Source organism: Schistocerca americana, unplaced genomic scaffold (genome assembly GCF_021461395.2).
Source record: "Schistocerca americana isolate TAMUIC-IGC-003095 unplaced genomic scaffold, iqSchAmer2.1 HiC_scaffold_67, whole genome shotgun sequence".
NCBI lineage: Eukaryota > Metazoa > Arthropoda > Insecta > Orthoptera > Acrididae > Schistocerca > Schistocerca americana.
This window is the reverse complement of record NW_025726423.1, coordinates 1,095,724-1,104,503: the sequence shown is the minus strand read 5'-3', so window position 1 is coordinate 1,104,503 and position 8,780 is coordinate 1,095,724.

Sequence of the window (8,780 nt, the reverse complement as noted above, 5' to 3'; positions counted from 1 at the left end):
GCCGACTTAGGTACAAGAAGACTGACTCTTCTTACTGACTATGTTTTGAACCATTCCTGTGACACTAGTTATAGATTCCGATGCTACACTTCAGGTTTACTGTATACCTCTGACCTTCTTATTGACGATGAATCATAGAAATTTCATCGGAAATATATACAAAATGCACAACGCCGACTTAAGTACAAGAAGAATGACTCTTCCTACTGTCTATGTTTTGAACCTTTATTGCGACACTAGTTATGGTTTCTGATGCTTCACTTTAGGTTTACTGTATCCCTCTGACCTTCTTATTGACGATGAAGCACAGAAATTGCATCGGAAATATATACAAAAGGCACAACGCCGACTCAAGTACAAGAAGACTGACTCTTCCTACTGTCTATGTTTTGAACCATTACTGTGACACTAGTTTTACATTCCGATGCTTCACTTCAGGTTTACTATATCCCTCTGACCTACTTATTGACGATGAAACCCAGAAATTGCATCGGAATTGAATAGAAAAGGCACGATGCCGACTTAAGTACAAGAAGACTCACTCTTCTTACTGACTATGTTTAGAACATTCCTGTGACACTAGCTATAGAATCCGTTGCTTCACTTCAGGTTTACTGTATCCCTCTGACCTTCTTATTGACGATGAAACATAGAAATTGCATCGGAATCAAATAGAAAAGGCACAATGTCGACTGACGTACAAGAAGACTGACTCTCCCTACTGTCTATGTTTGAACCATTCCTGTGACACTAGTTATAGATTCCGATGCTTCACTTCAGGTTTACTGTATCCCTCTGACCCTCTTATTGACGATGAAAACCGGAAAATGTATCGGAATTACATACAAAAGTCACAATGCCGACTCAAGTACAAGAAGACCGATTCTTCCTACTGTCTATGTTTCGAACCATTCCTGTGACACTAATTATCGATTCCGATGCTTCACTTCAGGTTTACTGTATCCATCTGACCTTCTTATTGACGATGAAACACAGAGATTGAATTGGAATTAAATAGAAAAATCACAATGCCGACTTAAGTACAAGAAGACTGACTCTTCTTACTGTCTATCATTTGAACCATTCCTGTGACACTAGTTATAGATTGCGATGCTTCACTTCAGGTGTACTGTATCCCTTGGACCTTCTTATTGACAATGAAACACAGAAATTGCATCAGAATTAAATACAAAAGGCAAAATGCCGACTTAAGTACAAGTAGACTGACTCTTCTTACTGTCTATGGTTTGAACCGTTCCTGTGACACAAGTTTTAGATTCTGATGCTTCACTTCAGGTTTACTGTATCCCTCTGACCGTCTTATAAACGATAACACACAGAAATTGCATCGGAATTAAATACAAATGCACAATGCCGACTCAAATACAAGAAGACTGGCTCTTCTTACTCCATATGTTTTGAACCTTTCCTGTGAGACCGGTTTTAGATTCCGATGCTTCACTTCAGGTGTACTGTACCCCTAGGACCTTCTTATTGACGACGAAACACAGAAATTGCATCGGAATAAAATACAAAAATAAACCATGCCGACTTAAGTACAAGAAGACTAACTCCTCTTACGGACTATGCTTTGAACATTTGCTGTGATACCAGTTTTAGATTCCGATGCTTCACTATATGTTTACTGTATTCGTTGGAACTTCTTATTGACGATGAATCACAGATATTGCATCGCAATTAAATAGATAAGGCACAATGCCGACTTAAGTACAAGAAGACTGACTCTTCCTACTGTCTACGTTTTGAACCATCCCTGTGACACTAGTTATAGATTCCAATGCGTCTCTTCAGGTCACTGTATCCCTCTGACCCTCTTATTGACGATGCAACACAGAAATTGCATCGGAATTAAATACATGAGGCACAATGCCGACTTAAGTACAAGAAGACTGACTCTTCCTACTGTCTATGTTTTAACCATTCCTGTGACACTAGTTATAGATTCCGGTGCTTCACTTCAGGTTTACTGATTCCCTCTGACCTTCTTATTGACGATGAAACACAGAAATTGCATCGGAATTAAATACAAAATACACAATGATGACTTAAGTACAAGAAGACCTACTCCTCTTACTGACTATGTTTTAAACATTTCCTGTGAGACCACTTTTAGATTCCGATGCTTCACTATATGTTTACAGTATCCCTTGGACCTTCTTATTGACGATGAAACACAGAAATTGCATCGGAGTTAAATACAAAAGGCACCATGCCGACTTACGTACAAGAAGACTGACTCTTCTTACTACTATGCTTTGAACCATTCCTGTGACACTAGTTTTAGATTCCGATGCCTCACTTCAGTTTTACTGTATCCCTTGGACCTTCTGATTGATGATGAGACACAGATATTGCATCGGAATTAAATACAAAGGGCACAATGCCGACATAAGTACAAGAAGACTGACTCTTCCTACTGTCTATGTTTTGAACCATTCCTGTGACACTAGTTATAGATTCCGATGCCTCACTTCAGGTTTACTGTATCTCTTGGACCTTCTTATTGACGATTAAAACAGAAAATGCATCGGAATTAAATACAAAAGTCACAAAGCCGACTAAAGTACAAGAAGACGGACTCTTCCTACTGTCTATGTTTGAACCATTCCTGTGACACTAGTTATAGTTTCCGATGCCTCATTTCAGGTTTACTGTATCCCTTGGACCGTCTTATTGACGATGAAACACAGAAATTGCTTCGGAATTGTATACAAAAGGCACAATGCCGACTTAAGTACAAGAAGACTGACTCTTCTTACTGTCTATGATTTGAACCATTCCTGGTACACTAGTTATAGATTCCGATGCCACACTTCAGGTTTACTGTATCCCTTGGACCTTCTTATTGACGATGAAACACAGAAGTTGCATCGGAATTAAATACAAAAGGCACAATGCCGACTTAAGTACTAAAAGACTGACTCTTCCTACTGTCTATGTTTTGAACCATTCCTGTGACACTAGTTATAGATTCCGATGCTACACCTCAGGTTTACTGTATCCCTCTGACCTTCTTATTGACGATGAATCATAGAAATTGCTTCGGAATTAAATAGATAAGGCTCAATGCCGACTGAAGTACAAGAAGACTGACTCTTCCCACTGTCTATGTTTTGAACCATTCCTGTGACACTAGTTATAGATTCCGATGCTTCACTTCAGGTTTACTGTATCCCTCTGACCTTCTTATTGACGATGAAAAACAGAAATTGCATCGGAATTAAAAACAAAAATCACAAAGCCGACTCAAGTACAAGAAGGCTGACTCTTCCTACCGTCTATATTTTGAACGATTCCTGTTACACTAGTTACAGATTGCGATGCTTCACTTCTGGTGTACTGTGTCCCTTGGACCTTCTTATTGACGGTGAAACACAGATATTGCATCGGAATTAAATACAAAAGGCACAATGCCGACTTAAGTACAAGAAAAATGACTCTTCCTACTGTCTATGTTTTGAACCTTTATTGCGACACTAGTTATGGATTCTGATGCTTCACTTTAGGTTTACTGTATCCCTCTGACCTTCTTATTGACGATGAAGCACAGAAATTGCTCGGAAATATATACAAAAGGCACAACGCCGACTCAAGTACAAGAAGACTGACTCTTCCTACTGTCTATGCTTTGAACCATTACTGTGACACTAGTTATACATTCCGATGCTTCACTTCAGGTTTACTATATCCCTCTGACCATCTTATTGACGATGAAACACAGAAATTGCATCGGAATTAAATAGAAAAGGCACGATGCCGACTTAAGTACAAGAAGACTCACTTTTCTTACTGACTATGTTTAGAACATTCCTGTGAGACCACTTTTAGATTCCGATGCTTCACTATATGTTTACTGTATCCCTTGGACCTTCTTAATGACGATGAAACACAGAAATTGTATCGGAATTAAATACAAGAGGCACAATGCCGACTTAAGTACAAGAAGACTGACTCTTCTTACTGACTATGATTTGAACAATTCCTGTGACACTAGTTATAGATTCCGATGCCTCACTTCAGGTTTACTGTATCCCTTGTACCTGCTTATTGATGATGAAACACAGAAATTGCATCGGAATTAAATACAAAGGGCACAATGCCGACATAAGTTCAAGAAGACTGACTCTTTTTACCGTCTATGTTTTGAACCATTCCTGTGACAGTAGTAATAGATTCCGATGGCTCACTTCAGGTTTACTGTATCCCTTGGACCTTCTTATTGACGATGAAACACAGAAATTGCATCGGAATTATATACAAAAGGCACAATGCCGACTTAAGTACAAGACGACTGACTCTTCGTACTGTCTATGTTTTGAACGATTCCTGTGACACTAGTTATAGATTCCGATGCTTCACTTCATTTTTACTGTATCCCTCTGACCTTCTTATTGACGATGAAACACAGAAATTGCATCGGAATTATATACAGAAGGCTTAATACCGACTCAAGAACTAGAAGACTTACTCTTCCTACTGTCTATGCTTTTGAACCATTCCTGTGACACTAGTTATAGATTCCGATGCCTCACTTCAGGTTTACTGTATCTCTTGGACCTTCTTATTGACGATGAAAACAGAAAATGCATCGGAAATAAATACAAAAGTCACAGAGCCGACTCAGGTACAAGAAGACTGACTCTTCCTACAGTCTATGTTTTGAACCATTCCTGTGACACTAGTTATAGTTTCCGATGCCTCACTTCAGGTTTACTGTATCCCTTGGACCGTCTTATTGACGATGAAACACAGAAATTGCTTCGGAATTGTATACAAAAGGCACAATGCCGACTTAAGTACAAGAAGACTGACTCTTCTTACTGTCTATGATTTGAACCATTCCTGGTACACTAGTTATAGATTCCGATGCCTCACTTCAGGTTTACTGTATCCCTTGGACCTTCTTATTGACGATGAAACACAGAAATTGCATCGGAATTAAATACAAAAGGCACAATGCCGACTTAAGTACTAAAAGACTGACTCTTCCTACTGTCTATGTTTTGAACCATTCCTGTGACACTAGTTATAGATTCCGATGCTACACCTCAGGTTTACTGTATCCCTCTGACCTTCTTATTGACGATGAATCATAGAAATTGCTTCGGAATTAAATAGAAAAGTCTCAATGCCGACTGAAGTACAAGAAGACTGACTCTTCCCACTGTCTATGTTTTGAACCATTCCTGTGACACTAGTTATAGATTCCGATGCTTCACTTCAGGTTTACTGTATCCCTCTGACCTTCTTATTGACGATGAAAAACAGAAATTGCATCGGAATTAAATACAAAAGTCACAAAGCCGACTCAAGTACAAGAAGACTGACTCTTCCTACTGTCTATATTTTGAACGATTCCTGTTACACTAGTTACAGATTGCGATGCTTCACTTCAGGTGTACTGTATCCCTTGGACCTTCTTATTGACGGTGAAACACAGATATTGCATCGGAATTAAATACAAAAGGCACAATGCCGACTTAAGTACAAGAAAAATGACTCTTCCTACTGTCAATGTTTTGAACCTTTATTGCGACACTAGTTATGGATTCTGATGCTTCACTTTAGGTTTACTGTATCCCTCTGACCTTCTTATTGACGATGAAGCACAGAAATTGCATCGGAAATATATACAAAAGGCACAACGCCGACTCAAGTACAAGAAGACTGACTCTTCCTACTGTCTATGCTTTGAACCATTACTGTGACACTAGTTATACATTCCGATGCTTCACTTCAGGTTTACTATATCCCTCTGACCTTCTTATTGACGATGAACACAGAAACTGCATCGGAATTAAATAGAAAAGGCACGATGCCGACTTAAGTACAAGAAGACTCACTCTTCTTACTGACTATGTTTAGAACATTCCTGTGACACTAGCTATAGATTCCGATGCTTCACTTCAGGTTTACTGTATCCCTCTGACCTTCTTATTGACGATGAAACACAGTGATTGAATTGGAATCAAATAGAAAACTCACAATGCCGACTTAAGTACAAGAAGACTTTCTCTTCTTACTGTCTATCATTTGAACCATTCCTGTGACACTTGTTATAGCTTTCGATGCTTCACTTCAGATGTACTGTATCCCTTGGTCCTTCTTATTGACGATGAAACACAGAAATTGCATCAGAAATAAATACAAAAGGCAAAATGCCGACTTAAGTACAAGTAGACTGTCTCTTCTTACTGTCTATGCTTTGAACCATTCCTGTGACACAAGTTATAGATTCTGATGCTTCACTTCAGGTTTACTGTCTCTCTCAGACCTTCTTATTAACGATAAAACACAGAAATTGCATCGGAATTAAAGACAAATGCACAATGCCGACTCAAATACAAGAAGACTGGGTCTACTTACTCTCTATGTTTTGGACCTTTCCTGTGAGACCGGTTTTAGATTCTGATGCTACACTTCAGGTGTACTGTACCCCTAGGACCTTCTTATTGACGACAAAACACAGAAATTGCATCGGAATAAAATACAAAAGGCACCATGCCGACTTAAGTACAAGAAGACTAACTCCTCTTACTGACTATGGTTTGAACATGTCCTGTGAGACCACTTTTAGATTCCGATGCTTCACTATATGTTTACTGTATCCCTTGGACCTTCTTAATGACGATGAAACACAGAAATTGTATCGGAATTAAATACAAGAGGCACAATGCCGACTTAAGTACAAGAAGACTGACTCTTCTTACTGACTATGATTTGAACAATTGCTGTGACACTAGTTATAGATTCCAATGCCTCACTTCAGGTTTACTGTATCCCTTGTACCTGCTTATTGATGATGAAACACAGAAATTGCATCGGAAATAAATACAAAGGGCACAATGCCCACATAAGTTCAATAAGACTGACTCTTCCTACTGTCTATGTTTTGAACCATTCCTGTGACAGTAGTAATAGATTCCGATGGCTCACTTCAGGTTTACTGTATCCTTTGGACCTTCTTATTGACGATGAAACACAGAAATTGCATCGGAATTATATACAAAAGGCACAATGCCGACTTAAGTACAAGACAACTGACTCTTCCTACTGTCTATGTTTTGAACGATTCCTGTGACACTAGTTATAGATTCCGATGCTTCACTTCATTTTTACTGTATCCCTCTGACCTTCTTATTGACGATGAAACACAGAAATTGCAACGGAATTAAATACAGAAGGCTTAATACCGACTCAAGAACTAGAAGACTGACTCTTCCTACTGTCTATGCTTTTGAACCATTCCTGTGACACTAGTTATAGAGTCCGATGCTTCACTTAAGGTTTTATCTATCCCTATTATCTTCTTATTGACGATGAAACACAGAAATTGCATCGGAATTACATACAAAATGCACAATACCGACTTAAGTTCAAGAAGACAGACTTTTCCTACTGTCTATGTTTTGAACCATCCCTGTGACACTAGTTATAGATTCTGATGCTTCACTTCAGGTTTACTGTATCCCTCTGACCTTCTTATTGACGATGAAACACAGAAATTGCATTGGAATTAATAAGAATAGGCACAATGCCGACTTAAGTACAAGAAGAGTGACTCTTCTTACTAACTATGTTTTGAACCATTCCTGTGACACTAGTTATACATTCCGATGCTTAACTTCAGGTTTACTGTATCCCTTGGTCCTTCTTATTGACGATGAAAAACAGAAATTGCATCGGAATTAAATACAAAAGTCACAATGCCGAATTAAGTACAAGATGACTGATTCTTCCTACTGTCTATGTTTTGGACCATTCCTGTGACACTAGTTACAGATTCCGATGATTCACTTCACGTTAACTGTATCCCTCTGACCTTCTTATTGACGATGAAACACAGAAATTGCGTCGGAATTAAATAGAAAAGGCACAATGCCGACTTAAGTACAAGAAGACTGGCTCTTCTTTCTGACTATGTTGTGAACATTTCCTGTGAGACCAGTGTTAGATTCCGATGCTTCACTTCATTTTTACTGTACCCCTCTGACCTTCTTATTGACGATGAAACACAGAAATTTCATCGGAATTAAATACAGAAGGCTTAATGCCGACACAAGAACTAGAAGCCTGACTCTTCCTACTGTCTATGCTTTTGAACCATACCTGTGACACTAGTTATAGATTCCGATGCTTCACTTAAGGTTTTCTGTATCCCTATGATCTTCTTATTGACGATGAAACACAGAAATTGCATCGGAATTACATACAAAAGGCACAATACCGACTTAAGTTCAAGAAGACAGACTCTTCCTACTGTCTATGTTTTGAACCATCCCTGTGACACTAGTTATAGATTCTGATGCTTCACTTCAGGTTTACTGTGTCCCTCTGACCTTCTTATTGACGATGAAACACAGAGATTGCATTGGAATTAAATAGAATAGGCACAATGCCGACTTAAGTACAAGAAGACTGACTCTTCTTACTAACTATGTTTTGAACCATTCCGGTGACACTAGTTATAGATTCCGATGCTTCACTTCAGGTTTACTGTATCACTTGGACCGTCTTATTGACGATGAAACCCAGAAATTGAATCGGAATTAAATCCAAAAGGCACAATGCCGACTTAAGTACAAGAAGACTGACTCTTCTTACTGTCTATGTTTTGAACAATTCCTGTGACACTAGTTATAGATTCCGATGCTTCACTTCAGATTTACTGTTTCCCTTGGACTTTCGTATAGACAATGAAACACAGAGATTGCATCGGAATTAAATACAAAAGGCACAATGCCGACTTAAATACAAGA